At 36.9% G+C, this 23,981-nt stretch overlaps 1 pseudogene; it reads right to left on the bottom strand.

Moving 5' to 3' along the window:
- Positions 1-330: 330 nt before the first annotated feature.
- On the bottom strand, positions 331-22,598 carry LOC122351217 (annotated as a pseudogene).
- Positions 22,599-23,981: the final 1,383 nt, after the last annotated feature.

The following is a 23,981-nucleotide window of genomic DNA, read 5'->3' on the forward strand; positions in this document are numbered from 1 at the left end:
GTGTTCTGTAAATAAAATGCTGGGTGCTATTAATAAGATGAAAATTTTACATTTACTGTTGTTTACTGTTGTTTCTCAGGTTGCAACTGGCACCCCAAACCCCAAAAATAAAAATTATGTTCTCAAGTAATGTCAAGCTATGAGTATTTTCAGCTTTGAATATAGTGTACATTCATCTGTTTGGTATCACTTTACAATAAAATGCTTTAGAAGTATTTTTCACTGTTATTGAAATGTTAACTAACTGCATGAGAAATACTTCTAAAGCATGTATTAATCATTGAATTTTTTTACTGACACATTATTACAAATAGCCTATTGTTACAAAACATTAACAAAGAATAATAAATACTGCAACAAATGTATTGCTAATTGTTAACATACTCAAAAGGTGTTTATACCAATGTTTGTTTGTATATTTTTATTTCTGCATCCATTCTTTTAAAAAGTACAGCATCAACTTTTTGCAAAGCATCTTCTTCATCAAAATAAAGCAAGACAGCATTCAAAGCACTTTAGGGAGATGAGAAGAAAAAAGGCTATATTTTGGGGTGAACTGTTATAAAGGAAGTGACATATACCAGCTTTTCCGAACTGATTTCTCTATCCCCTCCTTTTCTAATACTCTCGATACATATTAAAGCCATAAAAAGCTTACCACAGTCAAGTATTAATTGATAATTCTCAAAAATGTTTGTTCTGTGTTCAACAGCTTTACTATTCTAAATAATTACTTAACTAATTACGTTTTTATGCTGTAAGAGGATTATTGGCATTACTGGTCTATCGGTTAGCAACCATGCATGGGAAAAATCCAAATAAAGCATGTATAAACACTGAAACAAGGAATTAGTGTAGGTAAGTCTAAACATTAATTTATGACCTTTTTTAAGTTAAACATGCATTGTAACATAAGCTCAGTTAACAGGTAGTATGGCAAACAAAGCAACAGTGTGACTTGAATAACTCCTAATTAGCCACGTAGAAGGAACTGTCCGCTACATCGCCATATGGCTTGGAAAAATGAATATTTGCTAACATTTCCTTGGCAAATAAATATGTACAGCTTGTCATGCCATCAGAGGGAGAGAGATATTTTAACATGCACTTGAGGGTGTCATCCGTACCAGATTGTGCTTGTAGTAACAGCAACCTGAAAGAGTCTGTTCACTGCATGTGAAGCTACCACAGGAACAGACGTTTTGAATTACATTAACCTACTCCATTGGAACTGCATATATGGTTTAAATCTCTCCATATATACATGCTTAACATCTCAGATTATATGAGGGCCCTTTTGGCAGCAGCTGAAAAACACAAATTCTTCTATGTGAAACGATCAGAGTTCATCTTTCGGAGTTTGGGGGGCAGATGCCCATCCATGCGGCCTCCTCCCCCAGCCAGTCTTTGCAGTTTCGGTGGCAGGTCCGCAACCGATTTGCTGATGGCCTCTGTGGAAATCTTAGTTGTCTTGGAAACCTGCTTTTCCTCTGAGACCCCAGGCACAGAACTGATGCGTTGGAGCTTCATGGGCAGTTCGCCAAGGCTGTATGTCATTTCTGATGTGGTGGAACTCATTCTCAGGAGCTTCCTGGGTAGCCCGTCTCTACCTGTCATCTTCTGCAACTTGGCTGGTAATTTGGTCGCGCTCTCTGGATCCTCCAGCAGTTCCAGGCAGTCCAGGGAGCTGTTCTTCTCTCTGCTGTTGCAGAGAGATGGGGCCATGAGAGGAGAGGACATGAGCAAGGCCTCATCCTGCTCTTTCGCACTGTAGGGAGGTGTGGGAACCTCAAACGTGGCGTGGAACTGAGAATAATCCACTTTAAAGAAGCCCTCCTCCAGAGAGATGACTGGGAAGAATCTGTGGCCCCATAGCACCTCATCCTCTGTGTACGACGTCCTCGCCTGACAAGTCATGCCTATTAGAGAAATATATGAAAAGTGACAGATGGAGAAATGAATGAAGCGGTCAAAGATTAATCAAGCTAACACAATTGGGAAAAGCATTGCTGCACTCTGAAGAGTATCGTACTTCTTTATTGCTATCATTTCCAATAGGATTAAACACCCCTGTATATTCATGACCCTAGGCTGAACCTTTTGACTTAAAATAAATGCTACTTTTAATCACTTTAAAGTCACTTAATCACTTTGTCGAACCACTCTGTTTGTGCATTTGCATCCCTTTTTTTCAATACACTAAAATTCAGTTGTGTATGACCAGGTATTTCATAACTCGTAATAAATTCAGTAATAATTTGTTTATCAAAATAAGATGATTTCTTAAATATCTTTGCATATGGAATTGTGGTTTGTTTTATCATCCACACTATGTTTTTGCCTACAGAAATAGAAAAGTTTCAGTCAAACAAAGAGAGCTTCCACGTCCAATTTGAAGCCTATGAAACTGCCATACAAAGTTAACAAAGGAACAAGAAAACAAAAATTCATGCACTGTAGACCATTTTTAGGATAACATTTTCAAGACATGTTTTATTCTTCACCAGTGTTCACACAGAGTTTGAGTTACAAACAGATCATGATAGATTTAAGCTTGTTCTGACATTCCAATATTGGTAATATCTAAGTTCCAGAGATGTAGAGAGGTTTGTCCAGACTGATAGTACATTCATAATGTCACGGTGTGGTACCTCGGGTAGAAGGCAGACAGGCAGGTAAACTAAACCACATAAAATAACGACGAAATCGGACAAACAGAACTGAAACCACAGGACTTAAATATACAACATAAATACTTAAACAAGACACAGCTGAACACGATACGACAATTAACTAAAAGTAGGTCACACAAAACATATGGCACACAACAAAAACAACAAAAAAGGAGTCCACGTGTGACATTACTCCCCCCTCCTGGAAGGTGCATCCTCGCACCAAAAAAAAAAACTAAACAAAAACGGGAACTTGGGAGGAGGATCCAGTGGAGGACGGGCCCCCAGGAGGGGGTCGGCAAACAGAGTCGTGGGAGGAGCCAGGAGCAGGAGGAGATCCAGAGGACCCAAAACCCAGCCATGATGGTCCATGGTGGAGCCGACGGAGGGAGGATCCATGGAGGAGGAATGGCCATTGACTCCATGAGGGCTGCGGAGCAGGTGGTGGAGGAGACTGAGGTGGAGGCGGAGAGCCTGATGGAGCTGGTGGCCTGATGGATCACGGTGGAGAGGAGGGAGCTAGGAGCCTAAGGGGAGCCGACGGGTCTACAGGCCGAGGTGGAGTCCAGGACTCAGAGGCCGGACAATGAGGCGGGGGATCCTCCACCAACGACAGCAATGGAGACCGGCAGACCCATGGCGATCCAGGGCACTGGAGGGAGCGCTTGAGGCACAGGCACTGGAGGGGGCACTGGAAGGAGTGCACGTGGCACGGGCACTGAAGGGAGCACTCGAGGTGCGGGCACTAGAGGGAGCGCTCGAGGCGCGGGCACTGGAGGGTGCGCTCGAGTCACGGGCACTGGGGAGCTCTTGGGAAAGTCTCTAGGGAGCGTCCTTGGGGAACAGTCTCTAGGGGGTGCTCCTGAGGCAGGCAATGAACAGGGTAAACATTAAGGCAAAATAAAAAACAAAAGGGGAAAAGCCGCTATTAACTTAATGTACTTATGTACTTTCTGCACTTTGTGCGGTTCGATCTTCTGTCACGGTGTGGTTTAGTGAAAAGGAGCACTTGACAAGAATATAACATTAACGATTTTAATTATGCACATATACAGAAATAATACCTCAGGCAGGTAGGCAGACAGGCAGGTAAACTAAACCACATAAAACAACGACGGGGATCGGACAAACAGAACTGAAACCACAGGACTTAAATATACAAAGTAAATATTTAAACAAGACACGGCTGAACACAATATGACAATTAACTAAAAGTAGGTCACACAGAACACATGGCACACGACAAAAACAACAACAACAAAAAGGAGTCCACGTGTGACACATAACCAATTAAAAATGTCCATCCATCCAATCTCCAAATTGCCTATCCTTTGCAGGGTCGTGGCTAGACAACATCTCAGGTCAAAGGTCAGGAAATCCTTGACAGATGGCCAGTCCATCGCAGGACTCGCACACATTTTCACTATCAAAATTTCTGTACATCTACAAACAATTTAGTTCTGCACATTTTTCAATTGTTGGGGAAAACAAGCACCTAGAGACACAAGAACAACACAAACTCCAGAACAGGAATCACTTGCTGTGCTACCCAATGAGCCACCATGCTACCACAGTTAGAAGATATTAAATATAATTTTATTTATTAGATATTTTGAGGATGTTTAGTATACTGTACAAAGTTTAAAATGTATCAAATACTATAAAATTTAAATCAGTGGCTCAACTGTATTGCCTCTTGACTCTTATACATGAAATATATACAAAAAAAATCAATTGCGAAACCTCTCAGTCATAACTGACTGGGTCACAATGAGGCATGAATGTAAATTTTGCTAGCGTCACTTTCTATGGTTTCACAATGTTTAAACATTCAGTCAAGCCAGAAACAGATTAAGAAAATCAGGCTAGCAAAAGTTTGTTTTCTCTCTGGACCTCATGAATGTGGTAAAGAGATTTGCTTTAATAGATTGGTCATATCTAGACACAATTTACATGCAAGATTAGCGTTGGTGCTTTATGCATATATTCACATGTGAAATTAAAATACAATGTATGCAATATAAATCTACTAACAAAACTCAAACATGAAAGGTGTGCAAAGAGGAGTCTTGTGTTTTATCTATGGTCTTGTTTGGCAGTCTAAAAACAAGCAAAACTAAAAGAAGAGATTTATTTTATTTGTTATATTACTGATATATCCTGATTTGACCAATAAAATTAGGGTCACATAAAATGAGATTTGTGTCTCATTTGTGTCATTGCAGTGAAGAGAATCTAGTTTGAGCTTGCTTATTTCCGGACTCAATGAAAAATGTACAATGTCAGTGATAAAAAGCAAATGGCCTCAATACAAAAAGTAATACAGAAGAAGAGAATCAATAAAACTCTCAAAAGTATAAAAGCAAAAAGCCCATGTTATCAGCACGGCTCAGGCTGCCTTCAGCCAGCTGTAAGTATTGTAGTCTTCTGATTTTCAACCACAAAACAACTTCCTGAGTTCATCAAAATATCCTTTCATAGCACTTTTTTTTAAACATTAAACATATTTCAAAATGAGGATTACAGAAGTGTTGTGTGCTGTCTGCTCTGTTCATAAGACTCAGGCACAACACAAGTTTCCTTGAAGGTGAATTTTTGTTACATTAAAATAAAATATACCATTTATACAGTTTAATACACACACACAGCAGTGTCCCAGATATTCTTCTTGAATACATCCTGAAGCACTGTAAAATTAGCTTGTGTGATCTCTCATTAGGAATATCTTACCTTTGTTTGTTTGACAACAATGCATTGACGTATGTGTCACACTGCACCCTGAAACGGTTTCAAAGACTGTTAGGTTTGATGGCAGCAGTGTCTAGTATGAAATGTTTTGGCCTGCTGTACATAAAACCATTGCAAGGGTGACTCAGGACCAAAGAGGCAACCCAATTTGTCATGTAATGATGCCTCTGTGTCTTAGTCATGTGAAAAAAAAACCTGGTTCTTGTCCCAGGGTCCCATGTTAGGAGCTCTTTATTATCAGAGGGTCTGCAGACATGCCTGCTTTGCAAACTGCATTGTCTTGTGCTAGTTGCCCAGTTCAGAAAACTGTGGGTGTGACCTCTGAATGGTCCCACCTTTAAGATTCCAGTCTCTCAACTGAGGTTGTTGAGACCATACTCCACTCCAGAGGTCCCACCATGACACTCTTCAAAGTGAGCCTAGTTCACATCTTGGCTCAGTGCCATTAGCTGGAACCAATTAACTGCCAGGTTGGTTAAATGCTAGAGCTGCTGCAGGAGGGATTGTCCACATAGTTGATTCCCTCTACCTTAAAGGTGTACTTGGCGGCCATGGCTTCTTACCATGGGACTATGTTGAGCTGCTTTTGAGCCTATAGAGGAGGTTCCTGAAAATTGTTAACACTTAGAACAGTGTTTCCCTTAGCCATCTGTCAGAAGAGATGGTGATCATCACTTTTTGTACCTGATGCCTGATTATGTACCAAAGGTCCCACTAATGCTCCAGCCATACTTTTTGTTTGCTGTGGTCCACCTAAGAAAGGCATTCCACAAACCATGCAGGCATGACTGAGGTTACTGTATCTCCCTTGCTTATGAGTCATCTAATCTCCCATCAACTTAACTAGACGTATAGCAAAGTCCCTGATAACCTGAACACTGCACTTCTAGAGACTCAACAGCAATTTTGGAAAATGGTGGAACTTGAGGCTAAATGGTTCTTGATAGTTCAACACCTTAATTCTTCACTTTAATTCTTTTTTAATTATTTTACAGTTAACATGTCTTTTCCTCTCCGCCTGTTTTTTTCTGACTGTGCTGACCCAATGATCATTTCACTGTCCAGAGGTCATGCCTTAACTTTACAAATTCTAAGATTGCATTAGTATTGCATCCTTTCCATTTACTTTCAGCCTGAGTTAAATTTTAAAAGCTTTTTTGGCTTATTTTATCTGTGAAAGAAAACCTAATAATTATATACACCTATAATATAAGTGAATATATAAGAATATGAGAGTTTTTTTTCACTCCCAGCCTTCAGGGACAATTATGTATCAATTATAATTGATAAAAATAAAATAAATAAATAAATAAATAAATAAATAATAGTAGTTATTAAGATTGGTGTTGTTTGGAATTGGTAAAATATCTTAAAAAAGAATATGGTGAGCGGATCAACTTGCCTAACCTACGTCAAAGGAATAGTAACAGCAGTAGTTGACAAATCATAAATAATGTCAAACATAAGCAATAGGGTTTATGCAATCAAAACTACAACACAGTGTTTCTATGAAACCCAATCTTGCCATGTGCACAGCTCTTGCATCCAAAGCTGTTCTCTCTCGTACACATATGTTAATGCCATTAATAAGCAAAAGACAATTTATCTGAAATCAGCAGCACAGCAGTCTAAGGGTTATAACACACTCTGATACTATTCCCGAGTCATGAAGAAAACACATGCACTCTTGATGTTTCACAGTCAGTATCATCCCATAAAACGTGTGCAATCGTGTTTTGCTGGACGCAGGGCTGCATTGCAGTGGTGTTGAGTATACTGTAAGAGTCCTCTGTGCATCAAGCATACAGTATAATTTAATGAACAACCCTGTCAGCTCTGTGGATGACAACAGAAAGAAACGCAATCAAGTCATCCAAAGCCCTGTGCCTTGAGTTCTCATGTGACCACTCAAATATACTCAACATAATTTCATTTTTAAACTACCTAATTAAACTTGTCAACAAAAAAAATCACCAATATCTGTTCTATGAAGGAAAACTGCAACTGTAACAAAGAAAGAAGCCTTCCATTTGTGCTTATTTAGTGAGGCTACTAAAGAAAAGATTTATAAGGTGCTATGCAAACAGTAAACTCAATCAGCTGAGGGTAACCTTAGCTGGTTTTGTTAATAAACTATGAAAACCTTGTTTGCCAAACCAAGCATCATTATTTCTATAGACTGTGGAGCTCCATTAACATGTATCATATCTAAATAGTTTCTGTATATTATTAAACTGAATACACTTACATCTGGCATTCCAGCGCAGAGGTGTTACACATTTTGCTTGCATTACAATGTTTTGGAAATGTTGCATCAGAGGTTGTGTTAAATTTCAACATTTAAAAAATAAAGGCCATTTGTATTATCTGCCTACTTTAGAAACATTCCCATAGCAAAATACATTAATTGGGAGAAATTATGAAAATCGGACAAAAAAACTTGTCAAAATGACTGATATTGTCAGTCAAATCAATGAGGGCAGTATATTCTGTTTACTGAAGCTGTTCACTGGTTCAGTGTTAACAGTCAAACTGAGAGATTCTGTGATGCAATACTGTATGTAAGTTCTTTGTGAAAAAAAAACTTCTTTCTTCTTCTTTATTTGTCTCTTCCTTTAATCCTATCTTTTTGACAAGAACCCCCTAAAAACTCTGTGTATACAGAATCACTGAAGCAGAAATAACCAGGGAGCAAGAACTTATTACTCAGGGTTCAAAGAGAGGCAATGACTGGAAAGTGTGTGTAACATATTTTAACAGCTAGAAATGAAGGTTAGTGGAGCTGACACACACAAATCCAGTTCTTCACACCGGTAGACTAAAAGCAGAGGATTTCCCCTGATAATGTGAAGTGAGAATTCAGTGTTTTGGGATATAGACAGTATAAGGGTGAGAAAAAAAAAATTACTGTACTGCCGTACTTCCTATAGACAGTGACCCAGTATGGATGCTAGCAAATACTTAGCATTTCCCATACGAACATACACAAGGACAATTCTTCTCTCTGCACTTACTTTATCCTTCCACTAAAGCTATTTTACTGTTTGTAACAGATTTACGTCTTAATCATCAATAGTATATGAATTTACCTCATGCCAAAATGGAAAAGTTCCCCAGGATGAAAAGTGTGAAAATAACAGATGAAGATAAACGGATGAGTGGTCTTTACATTTTCAGTGTTTTCACACTCTGTTCCATCTCACCATAGCATGCACACATTCGATTGAGGTTATAGCCCAGGGTTGGCAAGTCCACGGGTTTACCAAGGTTGCCACAAACTTGTTTTTCTGGGGTTAAAGGGATTTCACCCTCAACCTGCTGGAATGCTACTTTAACAGAGGAGGTGTCTCGCCAAAGGGAAAACCATGAAAAAAAAGGGCTAAAAGGGCAAAATGGGCTAGTTTTGAATTTCAATTAGGCTAGTGTTGTTTCTCAAACCTGACAGCCCTGCATGAGGCTGTCCTTAGTCCCAGAGTTTTCAAGAGAAGTGTTTATAAGATTTAAAAAGCACAAATTCACACCTAGACAATGACTTCACACAATAATGCTACTTTTTTTAAAAGTGTAAAATGATTTATATTTACTTATTTAGGCACTTTAGACAATTTAAAGAAAAGAACAGGAATAAGAAGAGTGAGGAAAGTGTAAATGTAATGTAAATGTAAAGCCATGCATTCTTGCTGTCTTATAATGCCAACCCAAAAAAACGGTTTACTTATGATCTTTAAAACTGTACTTCAGTATTTTTCTGGTCAGACTCAAGCTATTTTAGGGGCATCTCTCAAACGTCATTCTGTTACCATGCGGATGTCCCTGTTCTAGATGATGCTTGACAATGAAACTGAACAATTGTCCAAAGTCGCTGTAGTGTCCATAGTGATAGAACTGTAGCCTCCTTCTGAAATGTTGGACACTGATGTGGAAGTGGCTTATCACTGACAGACAAAGAACTATTTCAGCATCCAGAGTCCCTGGTCAAAGTACAGTAAAAACTAGCTTCCTCATTTATGATGCAGACGTTTATATAATACACTTAGAAAGAGCTTATTTTAGTTTCAAGACCAAGGGAAAAAAAAGCTTAAAATCAAAGCTATGATTGTGACCCACTTGGATTTAAGTTACGCTTATATGAGAGCACTTTTGTGAATTCTTAGGATTTTCCTGACGTTTATCGTAAACTATTTTGTAATCATAACATTATTTATAGGTAATGCGTCCGTTACATTTTTCATTACATATTTCATTACACATTACACAAATGCTCCATCCCCAAACATATCATTTGAATATCAGTCGACTTTTAGCAACATTGGAAAATTCAGATTCGACGGGGACAGGGACTATACCCCTACTATACACACACTTCACAGTTAAAATGAACAATATAGGCAGTGAAACGCCAACAACTTTTGTTAATTTTCATATAATTTACAGAGGCTGACTAATAAAGACAATATGACTTTGCAATTTTCACCATAGATATGTAATAGATTTTATGATGTAGTAAACATGTTCTATATTGCCCTTGGCTGAACACAGAAAAAGTCACTAGATATTTCACATTATTAAGTAAAAATTGTCATCGTACATCCACTTACATTAGTAATATAATACTAACAATAGTACTAATAATGAAAAATAAGAAGGTGTGACTAAAAAAATTATAATCACGTACATACATTTAAATTACAGACAGAAAAATGTATTAATCCAAGTATACAAATTGTGCATGTTTTCTTGACTAATTTGTTTCTATAGCAACAACATGAATGGATGCCACACTGAAACTGAATTTCTTAGCAAGAGGTTCTCCTCACTCCCATGTTAAGGCTACAGTTTTGTCTCAAGGCTATAAAACCTCATTCTTATACAGCAGAAGAACAAGAGGACCCTCCAGAATCTCCCAGCATGCTCTGCGGGAGAATAAATCTAAAAAATGGGAAGGGAGATTGCATGGGATGATGGAGTAAGGCTGAAAATAAAAGGAAAGAGAGAGAAAGAAAGAAATGAAGAGCAAAAGGATGATAGTGCAGCAATAAAGTAATAAATATTAAACGGTGACCAGACTCGGTGGGATATGTTATCAAATAAACACACATTCTGCTAATACCTTCTTAAATCCCTGAATAACAATTACATACAGTATGTAATCGAAATTTAGTTTAAGTCAGCTTTACAATAACTTAGCAATCACAGGAGAAAGAAATTGTTTTGCTTTGGGTGATTACATGAATACAACTTAAAATATCAAGATGATGTTTTGTTGTTGTTCTTCTGACTTTTGTATTGACACATGGTCTGAGTCATGTCCGTTTACCACGATTTTTGCCTCTGTGTCTCATCGAAAACTTCTGTCGGAAATATACAGTCCCACACGCGCAGCGCAGGATGTCTTTTATATTTCTTGTTATGACACCATCATGATAAAAACTTACTCCCATGTTCTATTTAGCACAGCAGGGCAGAAAGTATATTAACTAACACTGCAATTACTGGCAATAATGTTAAGGAATTATTTGTGAAAATTACTAACATTAGGAAGGAACATCTAAAGAATCCCTTGTTACTACCTCAGACAGTGTATTGATTCCTGCACTTTCAAATCCGATTTTTTTTTTTTCAAGAGTGGTTTTTCATTTAAGTAAAGCTGAAGGAGAGGAAAGAGATTTGTATGTGGAGTGTCACTCAGATAGGTAGAGAGAGACACAGAATAAATGAGGTTGTAGATCAAGTGAGGTCAGAGAAAAGGAGTGAAAAGAGCATTCCTTTTCTCTTTGCTTCTGACGAAGGCTTTTCCAGGGCTCTGACAGGCATAGAATAACAATGGGACGGAAATAGCAACTGTCTATCCCAGAGGATCACCTCAGAAGGAGCCACTCCAACCAACAAAATGTTCATGAGCCCATGTGTTTATCTGCAATCGATTAAAGTGCCCCTTAGAGGCGTTCAAACACAATCAGTCAATAGTACTGAAGACCCAAACACAAAAGCTACAGTTCTACTTTGACCAGTAGACAATACAGACATTTATGTGATATGCATCAAGCAATACTTGACCCAAAATGCCACATAAATTAATATCAATTTGTTATCAGCTTGATTTTTAGATTTAGATTTTAGACCAGAAAGGTACATATATGACATATTACATCACTTCTTGCATATTTTATGGCACTGAGAAAGTGTTTTCTTTTTATTCGAAAATTTGATATCATGTGATTTTTAACAAAAGCAAAAAAAGGTATCTATTATATTAATAATAACAACAAAAAAACTTGGTACATCTACAGTGTTAAGTTAACTGAGACTTGTAGAACTTTCTGATTCTGAAAGCTTTGTCCTCATTTGTGCACCTTTTTGGATAAATGCATCTGATAAACGTAAATATAAATGCAAATGCAAAGAAAAACGACCATTGAATGGTTGTGAAACATTTTCAGTTTTATCTGAAATTAAATATCCAGTGAGTGGTACTTAAAGTATAGTGCTGGTTTTGAAAATAAAATATCTCATCACAAAGCAAGTGTACAAGAGATTAAAAAAAGCAACAATGGCGTTTCCTCTTGTTTCTGAAAGACTTTATCACAACTTGTATTTCATGAGACTTGTACACGAATGCTCTGAGTTGCAAAACTACCAGGTGAGCAACCAAGCATGTTTTACTTGATTAGTTTAGGATTCATGAGATACATCCATTCATTGATTTGTTCTATGCAAGGTCTACAATTTAAACATGCATTTTTCATGTTTTATTTTATGTATTGCAGTTAATTATTGACTGTGGAGGAATTCAGATTGCCTTCAGTTTTCTCATGCACGAACTGTGCATTTCATGTCCTGTAACAGCATTTCTAAAGTCCAGATTTGAATTAGGACAGATGTGCTAAGAGACGCTGAGAAGAATTCATAGTTGCTTCGGTGAAGGCTTTCAAGTTCTGTGGCATCAAAACATGCCTAAAACATCACCACAATGCATTCTCAACCTTGACATTACCCCAAAAAATCACTTTTTTGATTCATCTCTCTACAAGACTTTTTTTTTTCTTGATGATCATCCCCATACTACAAATAAATACACAGACAAAATGTTGAAATACGGTGAAATATGGTTTCCACCTTACTACTGTCTCATATGTTCATTATCGTAATATTTTGTCTGATATAGATCATAAAAGGCTGTTGCTTTTTGACAGATTACTGAGCGTTCAGACGTGTTCAATGCAGGTGGGCTAATGACAACATTTATGACTGTAAAACCCCATGAGCCCGTCCCTGAACTTTGTACAGAACAAATCATTTATACAACAGAACAACATCAGCTGCACTGCTGAGCCAATTATTTCTCTTTCTCTCTTTCTGTGTATGACAGATCCTTGGAAGGTATTTTTCCTCACCGAACAGGGTTCACATGGGGTTATGCGTTACTCCACACCCTCAAATAATTTATCACCATTCAGCCTAGCCATGGCAAATCCCTAAAGACACAATTACCAAGCCCCTTTCACTTGAGACATGACACACACACACAAACACACAACACAACACAAAATACAGCTCTGCTCAGTTGCCTCTATTGTTATGTCAGTTAGGGCCTGTTCATTTTTCAGCATGACCAGCTGTTTTAGGAGCTGGGACAGCACAGGCTGTCTAAAACAGCAATTGTGCTTGAAACCAAATGTATTAGACAACAAAAATAAAGCCGAAATACAATACATCAAATATCCAGTGACATAAGCCACAATTAATCCTTTAAGCTGGTATTTTAACACAGTAATAGCACATCAGTCATATTTACTAAATGAAAAAAAAATCAATTAAATAATAAGTTAAGTAAAATTGAGTGTTATTTATTTAGCTGTCATACTATTAGGGGAATTCTGTTTTGGTTTCTACATCTAAAGCGGATCAAGTCAAATGAAATGATTTAGCTGATTGTGTTTTACAGTGTATCCTTTCACGGGCCGCTAGCTCATCTCTGCATATTCATAAATCAGGCTATGGTTTTGCTAGCACAGTGTGATATATTCTGTCCATCGGTTTCTTCATTCATGAAACTCCTTATCACTGGTTGCAGAACAGCTGAGCCAGCTTACAGCTTACGGTCTGTATTTATGGAGATCTTTATCGGTCTGATCTCAGAGCAGGGCTAAATTTACACTCTGCATTTAGTAGGATTTTGATTATTCTTTGTGAAGGGATTTTGCCGCGGGCTGTATCTTTCCAGAAAAGCGTCAATATCCTTCACAGAGAAAATAAGCGGGAAATCCTCCTCATGAAATGATAATGTGGACAGGGACACAAAATGCTGGGGTATGTTTAATGGAAAGTACAAACAAACAGCATGGATGCAAAAAAAATCGTGCATGATTGAGAAGGACAAAATATTATAATCAATGGAAAGAAACACATGGATAAAAGATGAATGTTTTCAAAAAAAACCCCGGAGCCCATCACAAAAACGATGAGCTGAATTTCTCACTTATTCTTAATTTTCTCTCCACAAAAGGTCAGTGTGCTCAAAACAATTGACACAGCCCTCTGAAATGAGTCTTAATTTCTTAAAACATTCATTCATAAAAAATAATGTTTTTACAGTATGATAAGTAGTTCTTCACATAAGTGCTGATTAACCTGAACTTGATTTCTGCTTTTTTACAAAATGATTAAAGCACAATTAACCTGTAAATGAAGGATGGTATGAAACTTGTACATTTTAAATATTTTAACTATTTAGTGCACAGCTGAAAAATTATGTTGTATATGTAAATTGCTTTTGTGTATATTTACGTGTTTTTTTAGTTTGTTTGTTTTTGAGGATGTGTATTTATTTATTATTATTTATCTATAATAAAAAATTATTCATGTAAATTTAGCTACTCATGCTCATCAAATCGTTTGCATGAATTAGTATTAATCATAAAATAATAATTATTAAGACTAATCTGGCCCCAATTTCCACTTGAATTAGTCACTATCTCTCTACTTCAACAAAACTGATCTGTCATGAATGTAAGTTCTTCAGAGAAGTACTGATTTCTTCGAATGTCTTGGAGACGTAGACATGGTTTCTTCTGAATGTAGTATGGTACGTTTTTCTTTTTTTCACATAATTCTAGACTCACTGATGGTAAGATCAGCTGTCTATTGAAATCAGAAATGCAAACTGATATTACTTGCTACTACAAAATTCAGCAAAAGATAAAAAACTCCTTAAAAGAATGCATCACATCACATGCATTATATGTGACACTAGAGCACAAAAACAGTCATAAGTAGCAAGCGGGTAGCAATAGACAACAATATATTGTATGAGTCCAAATCTTTTATGCCAAAAATCATTATGAGTAAAGTAAAGATCATGTTCCAAAAGATATTTTGCAAATATATCAAAACTTTTTTTTCTTGTATAACAATATGTATTGTTAATAACTTAATTTGGACTTTTACAAAAAAGTGACAAGTATTGAATAAAATGATGAAAAACATAAAATATGTTTTTAAACTTGTAACCTGCAGTAAACAGTTTATCTTGCAGTGCTACTGCAGACAGCTCAGCTTCAAACATGACAGTTACAGAAAGGTTCTTCTAAATTACATGAACTTTACACAGCTTATCCTAAATAAAAATGCTCGATTTCACTGGAAAATCTATAGACTTCATCAGGGACAGTTTGTGTGGTTTTATTTTAAAGCTTCAGACTGCTGGAGACATTCTGCATTCACCGGCAAAATTTCTCAAACCACCACGACGGGCAGAGAAATCTACCTCTGACGTTTTTGTTGTTGTGTCAGAAGTATTCAGGAATTTTTGCTGAGTGAACTGGCAGCTCTCAAAATAGACCTCTCCTTGAAAATAACAATGCTATGTAAGTATTAAAAGGGGTGAGATTTGATGATGATGATGATGAATGTTCCCTCATCTATCACATACATGCTTTCCCCAAGTACATGTCTGAAATAAGTTTTAGAATTTAATTCCAATGCCTAAAGGTCGGGTATAGGCTTTGTCTTTGTATAATTGTGCTGCAGACTAATATCCTTCAATGTTCTGATATACACAAACTTTATACTGTGCACTGAAATTAAGTCGACATTTTATTGCACATTTACCCACTAAAATATTTCAAAAAGACTTAAAATAAGAACTAACACATCTGTTAATCTGCAGATTATTCTGTTCAGACCATATTTGTTCAGACAAACTTCTAATATGAAATAAACTTCCAATAGTTCCTATTTTCTGTATCCCTAAGCTGTTTAACAGGAAGTCAAGTCAGACTTTCGCACTCTCTGCCTCTTTTCGTGCTCTGTCTGATGCATGTCCTCTCCCTCTGTTAGCTCTGTCTGTCTGAGGAAAAAGTGCTTTGCACACACTTTCCAGGGCTTCATAATAATCATACGTTCAAAGGCTGCATGGAAACACAAAGGAGGGGGGTGGTGGGATTCAAAGTGGGTTGCTATAGAAACAGTGTTACAGCCACCAGAAAACTGGAGAGTCTTGGGATTCTGTACTTTCACTGTTCATCAGTTATTAACGTTGTATTGTGCTCATGCCACATGAGTCTCCAGCAGAAACGTTGGAAAGTAAGTGAAGGACTTCAGTGACTTCTTATTTCATAGCAGGCTGAACAATATTTATAAGTCATGACTTGGGATTTCCTCTCGGCTTCTATTTCTAATTACCAGTTACTACTTTCAGTATATTGCTTTTGTATTAATCTTTGTTTACTGCAATTGTCTTCCGAAAACTATGCTTCTAAAAACAGAGGCAGAACTGTAGTTTCATCCAAGCATCCTCATAGCGCTGTTTGCAAACTTATGGTTTTTGGTAAACTGTTTGTAATGATGGGAACTTGTAAGTTTGGGATGGGACTGCCTGTTTTGTTGAACCAGAAATTGGGTTAAAGGCCTTCTTTTACATACGCTATTTGAACTTTAGGCGATTTTCATGAAGATGAAGGTTATGAAAATTGATAAATATATCTAAAGCCAAATTACCAACAAGAACAGGGTACTGAAAATAATTGGGAAAAGAGTAGTAAGACTTCCTGTGAGCTGTCATTGAAAATGGCAATGAATAGCACTAATATACATCATTACATGAAAACCCTCGTAGTGCTGGCCAACCATAGTGATATTTCCAAAATAGTGATATTTCCCATATCATGATATATATCCATAATAAATAGATTATAAAAAAGAGTTCTGTGCGCAAAAGAGCTTTAAAAAAAATAGGCTGTGCGATTTTTAAATGTTGCTTTTTATCTAAAGGGATATACACTGACAACGTACTGGTTGTGCCAACCTCCCCAAACAGCATGTTTACAATTACTCTTCATTGCTGATCAATATTACACAATCAATTATGTGCACTTCAAGGCCAGTGATATACCCCATGACTTCTGTTTTAGTAAGTCACCTTAACAGGATGTGGTAGTCTTTCTAAATGAATAAATAGTGCACTGTTCCTATTCCCTTCCTTTTTTAATGAAAAGTCGCTGAAAATATATTTACCCTCAGCTCATCCTAGTTGTAGATGAGTTTGTTTCTTCATCAAAACAGTTTTTGAGAAATGTAGTACTTGCTCGGTAATGGATCTTCCATAGTTAAATGTGAGTTAAACGGTGTCTTCTGGCCAAAATAGCTTGTTGAATAAGTAAGCTTTCCATTGACTTGGGGGCACTTCATTTCTAGTGATTATCATCGATTTGATTACAGAGAACGTCTCTGCATTTAATAACAAATTGTTCAATTTCATCATTATAACATCATTGTGTTCTCCTGTTTGATACTGTTCAGTGCTTTGATACAATCGGTATTGTAAAAAGCGCTATATAAATAAAATGATTGATTGATTTATGGTTTGTTAGGATAGGACTATTTGAAAATCTGGAATCTGAGGGTGCAAAAAAATTATGTTCATTATCCAAATGATGTTCTTGGCATTGTATATTACTTATAAAGAATTATGTTTTGATACATTTGTGGTAGGAAATGTGCGAAATGTCATCACTGAACATGATCTTTGATTTTTGGCATAAAAGAAAATGAAATCATTTTGACCCAAACAATGCATTTTTGGCTATTACTACAAATATACTTGTGTGACTGTGTGGTGTGGATTACTTCTAGTTTATTGTGATGTTTTTCAATCAGCCCTTCACTGCAGATGATCCTTTGGTGAGCAAGCGATGCAATGCTAAATCTCTGTTCCGGTTAAGAAACAAACACGTCTTACGTGAATGGTCAGAAAATTCCAGTAACTTTCAGAGGCTTTTTGACTCAGAGTTAAAATAATACTTTTAAGCGCAATCCAGGCTTAAGACCATGCATGAGTAAAATATGAGACAGAATAACTCACCGGTCGTTTCAACAATACCCTCTAAAATCACGACTATTTCGAACTGTTCCGTCTGCATGGATCGCTGTGAGAGCTCATAAAGGGCTCTTGGTGTCGATCACATGACAGATTGTGAGTGGTGACACGAGAAAGAGTTGGTCCGCTCCGGTGCTAAAGCCCACATCCAGCTCCAGCTGATCCAGGGGGAGGAACTCACCCTCGGGCGTCTGTCGGGACTGCAAGAGCGAAAAGAGGGGAGATGGGGCGTAAAAATTGCTTTAGACACTGTACGGTGAATTGAGCTGTGAGAATAGACAGTCAGGCATCAAAGGACAGGCAGGTAGGACAAAAAATCTATGTTTTTATACTGATCACAAGTTACTAAGCAGCATTTCTGGCCAGCATGCTAAAAAATATAGGCCTACACTGACAACACAGGGATTGCAAACCTATTTTCAGCAGTCTCTTATGCTGTTCTAATTGACATCTTTAACATTTAAATGAAATTAGGTTCTTTCTGGCACTCTTTAATTTAAAATATTTTTAATTAAAAGAGATAATGTCATGATTCGCAACCAAGGACTGGCTGAGTCTGTAAATGAACAACAGAGGGCAGGGTAACACTTTCCATTACATTGCCCATGTTACACGTATCTATTTGTAAAGATAGGCCTAGCTACAACAATATTAATATTAATAAAGTTTAGCAGCTGTAGAAAGAGGGTTGGTACAAGGTGCTTAAGGTGCTTGAATTCAATTTTAAGTTCTCCATATTTTTGAAAAGATACTTGAAAGGAACTTGAATGTTTAAAAGGCAGTATATATGAAATTAGTATTAATTTTTGTTATCCATAAAATGATTATTTTCGCACAAAATGAATGATTCAGCGCTGATATAAATACAGAGCCATTCACCTGATCTTGCGATATTATTCACTGAGGTTAAAAGCAGTCTCACGATATCATAAAAAAGCATTTGATAGTGCTTGCATTATATTGTTCGGCCTTTTAATGCATGTGCTGTTTGTTTGAGTTTCATTTGAGGCTTTTAAAATCACATAGCTTTAAAAGTCACTGAATCACGCCAGTAAAATAAAACATCACCCTCTGCAGGTATTTTTAATAATGCATAATGTAAGTATGTTATATTTATCTTGTATAAGCATGTAACATTATGTAGTCTATTTTAAAAGTGTTATTCAGTAATGTGATTACTTGGTTTTGATACTTTATTTGAACCAACTAATAATGTATCATCATTAGTTTAATATGTAGAAATGTAGTAATATAAAGCCTGTTTTTCATTAAGTCTATTTTTATTACAAAAATTCAATTTCACAATAATCAATATTACTTAATTACCAAGTTGTGGCTCTAAATTATTGTTTCAAAATACAACTGCATTGTTTTGTTATTTGCTATTAAAAAAGTATTCTTGCCACAGTTATTGAACACTTTGCATGTGTTATACTTTACTAGATAATAACGATATTCTGATCTCTGGATCATTTTGGATTTTCTGTGTGAACCCCGTAGAAAGCAACACTAGGTATAAATGTCTTGAAACATATGCCCCCCCACAAAATTCAAACATATCATAAATTTTATCACACTCATGTTGCACCAAATCTGAAGGCCTATATATTTTTCCACTCTATGAAACATAAGAAAGGTTTGAAGGACGTTAGTAACCAAAAAGTATTGGTTCTTATTGGCATCCATACAAACAAAATTAAATAAAAAATGATTAATTAATTACAAAATACAATGGAAGATAATAGGTACTGAAAATGTTCTTTAACACATAATTTGTTATGTTCCGCAGAAGAAAATTACAAAAGTTGTGTTACAGGACCTTAATTAAGCTGAATGATGACGCTATTGCCTTTTTTTTTGTTGTTTTACAGCTGAACTGTGTTCAATTTATAATTTAATAAGAACATTAATACTTTTATGTTCTTGCTTATTACTGTAAGGTTGCTTTGAAACATCCTGTAAGGTGCTAAATAAATAAATTGACAAATTCTGAATATCATGAGAGTGGTTAAAAGACAATTATCTATATAACTATACAATCATTTAATATTATTTTTATTTTACAATACTAATGTAGATACGTATTGAAAACACAACATTTGTTATATTATCCATGTTAGACCTATTAGCACACTTTAACCAAAGCACCATCCTAAACATTTAGTTGTAGCAATTTGAATATTAATTGTTGCAGTTAATTGATATTACTTAAATGCATAATTACACAGTAAAAAAAATGTAATGCAGCCTAAAACACTATACAAGTGGACAAAAGGCAGACCCTTACCTTAAGTAACTTACACGGATCTGTGCTGAAACCATGTGGCTGTTGCGCAGATTTCCCACCCTGAACATCAGCGTGAGTTTGCCGTCGCGCATGGAAATGGCAGCGTTCTCACTAAACATCAGCGTCTCTGCTCTTTTCTTGGGCTGAGACATCTTAATAAACATACAGCCTATTAAAAAGGCATCCACTATGGAGCCCAAGATGGACTGAAACAGGAAGAGAATGATTCCTTCAGGACATTTATCAGTGATGTATCTGTGGCCATATCCAACAGTGGCCTCTGTCTCAATGAAGAAAAGGAAAGCAGAGGGAAAGTTGTAGACATTGGCCACACACGGGTGTACTTCTCATCGTGGGCCCGGTATAGGTCCTCTGATGTACGCAATAACCCACCACATCGAAGCCATGAATAACCAGGCCACTGTGTGCGTGAGGATGAAGATGAAGAGGTTCCACCGCCATTTGAGATCTACTAAAGTCGTGAATAAGTCTGAAAGATATCTGCTGGTCTCCTCCCAGGTTTCCATGCTGGACGTTGCATCGTCCGTTCTTGTCGACAAATCGCTGTCGCTTCCTCCTCTTGTCTTTTTGATGACTGGAAGATGTGGTGGTCACTACCTGATAGTCGCTTCCAAATTTCTTACGAAGAGCAGACATTTTATCCTGCAGAGACAAAAGTAAAGCCAACCTGACCGTCTGATATTTTAGCAGTGTATTAGACATGTCATGACCTTTTCACTGGATAAAGATGTTACAAGTAAAAACAAAAGCATAAGACCAAAGCTGGTTGTCACATGAAAACTTTGTCACACAGGCTTTATCTGCAGCATTTTAGTCTAATTCATAAATCATTAATTTCTGGTGATTAAACAATTGAACACAAGTCATCATTAAATTGTAGATTTTAACTGTAAGGCTGATGTGCCCGTTTTCACATTTTTTATAGTATTATTTTGTTGATTATTTAAAATATTGCCTACACAATAGATGTTGCTAATATACAAACACGCAGTGCATAGTATTACTTTACAAACCGTATACTTTACGTTGACGGTCAGTTTAAGATTAGTTGCTTTAATAAGTTGTAATTATGCATAATTTACAGTTGTTACTTTAATAAGTGTGTGCAACAGGACACTGCCAAATAAAGTGTTTTAATTTTGTTTTGTTTAGCTTTCTTCATTGGCTTTTTTATTATTTGCCAACGTGTGATTTTGTGGAAGATAGCATTTGTACTAAAGACTAAGTTAAAGAGTCAATTGACAGCAGATTCCATGGTTATAGCTCTAAAAATTGTTGGCCAGTAACTGTGACACTTTTTTTTTTACATGTACTTACTAAATGGTTAGAGTTAGGGTTACTTGCATGTAAGTATGCATCATTTATTGTTATTTTAAGAATAACCCTTTATTAACATTATTTATATTTTAATAGCACATGTAAAGTGTAACACTGACACCTTAAAAAAAGTGTTACCCTTTTTTTTATAGTCAGCATGGTCACGGTTTATTTTAAGGTCCAGTTCTTGCTATTAACCAATAAAAATGACTTTTGCCTCAATAAGCGCCTAATTTGCTGTTCACTAAATAGTAAGAGATTGCTGCTATTGGGTAGCATCAGGGATGTAGAATATGGTTTTGCGGAATATGTGCTTTATAGGAATAAACAGTTTATATATTAGTAATAGGCACGCTATAAGCAAATAGTGCTATGAGCAAATAGTGAGAATACTTAATTGTTATGGTCAACGTATCGACTTTCAAAACTCAACCTACAGTACCCTGAGAAATAACGAGCACAAATTGTGAGGATGGCCCCGGTTTAATTAAGATGTGAAGATTAAAAAGACGATATTCTTACCGATTTTCACCGTACAGGGATTTCTCTTCTCATTACCTGCGTAGCATTTCAGGCTGACGCGAAGTTTAAAGGGAAACAGTCGTTTATTTATTTTCTGACACGGCGTGAAGATACATGTTTGCTCGTCGGGGCTGGAAGCAGAGGTGCAGGCAACTCTCCACAGGCGCTGTCCGTCAGCTCGCTCTTCACTCATCTGTTCATCTGAGTTTCACAAAGCCCAGCTTAAAGTTGTGCTTGATCTCCGTCAGTCTCATCACAGATGAACGGTCCAAACGCAAACGCGCGAATCCTAACGTCCAGCGATTTGCGCAACGACTGATGGGCGCGAAAACTAGATGCTTTCTCAACACACAGAAGGTTTTTCTCCACCTGTCACATGCAACTTATCTAAATTGCGTTGCTCCGAGCCCGTGTGTTAAAGCCAGGCTGATGGTTGTCAGTTCATCCGGACGAGCATCAGACAGATTTACAATAGCGTTCCTTCCCAAACCCAAAGCTCCTTCCAGCGCTATTCAAGAGAATGAGATAATAAATAAAAATGGCCAAACGATCGCAGGGACGGCCAGGTCGTGTCCTCTAAAACCTCGGAGTGAATGTGCGAGGCGGCTCTTTGTCTCTACAGTTCTCCTGAGCGTTTCTCTGCCGCGTCTGAAGCTCCTCGCAGGATACTGAGGTGTGTATCGTTCACCAGGGGAGGGCGGAACTTCACAATCCAAATTCGCGTTTATTGGCTAAGGAAGTTAAACTTACAAGGAATTCGACTTCACAGTTAGGCTAGTCATAATAACACAAACAGGTATTGTATCTTGTACATTAATACAACATGCATATAAAATGCAATGCAATGCGCAACACTGCATACAATCCACATATGAGATGTGCAGTGTCGTAAAGAATAACATACAGCAGAATATAGCCTTTCTCAATACATGCACCTTTGTGTATAATTCATCAGTGCTTGTTATGCATGTTGTTTTAGCTAAGTCTTGCTTCGTAAGAATCATATTTAAGTCAGATCCTGATTAATTTTTCTCAGTCACGCTTTATTTAGGGTCTCTTAACTAACTGCTTATTTGCATGCATATTACAGAATATTAGCCATTTATCAGTAGCAATTAAGCACTTATTAATGTACCTTATTCTACATCCCTACTTGCTATTAATAAGCAGCAAATTAGGGATTTACCGATGGAACATTCATAGTTGATAGCGAATAAAGGTTGTCTATAAAGTGTTACCGTTGTTTTTTACAAAATAAGTGTCATTATTGATTTAAAATAAGTTGCGAATGTTGTTTTATGCAGCAATGAGTTATTCAGTGAGTAAACAAAATAGCCTACATGCAGCAGATGCAGAATCATTTATCCATTGCAAATACAGTACTATTAATCAAGGCCACACTCACACACACATACAATGGGCTTTTTCTACATGCAACTGAACATCTGGGTGTTCAATTACATCCCCTCTCTTTGCACACATCACTGCAAATGACGGTTTCTGGTTACACAACAAAGCAAACGCAGTAACGTCCCAAACCTTTGAGTCAAACAGAAAAAAGCATGATTTACTGTCCGTCGTCAAATTGCTATAATATTTCTTCTGCCGAGATTAAACACCTCGTTGTATGTGTGTGTGTGTGTCTATTTATAGCTTGTGCGGATGTCAAATGTAATTTACCCATCAAAGGAGAGCGATGACCAGCCACCTGTCTGGCATATCGCTGTAGTCTACCTGCCTAATTTGATTTGTGTTGACAGTCTGATTTACTGAGGCCTTGAGAGGATGTAGATGCGCATTGAAAATTCTCTACGCTTTCATCAAACAGAAAAGCACTTTGGATCATACCTAAGTGAGACGCTCAGCCGAGGTAATGTATTTTAGAAGGGAGTCATTTGCTAGCACAGGTAATGAAGGCATAAATGATATTGTACATACATCATCCTGATTTATCAAGGCAGTTACTGTATATTTACACTCTAAAGCTGTTTTTCTGTTTGACGTGTGTTTGTCTGCGCTTGTGTATGCCTTGTGTCAC

The sequence above is a fragment of the Puntigrus tetrazona genome, chromosome 9 (assembly GCF_018831695.1).
Source record: "Puntigrus tetrazona isolate hp1 chromosome 9, ASM1883169v1, whole genome shotgun sequence".
Taxonomy (NCBI): domain Eukaryota; kingdom Metazoa; phylum Chordata; class Actinopteri; order Cypriniformes; family Cyprinidae; genus Puntigrus; species Puntigrus tetrazona.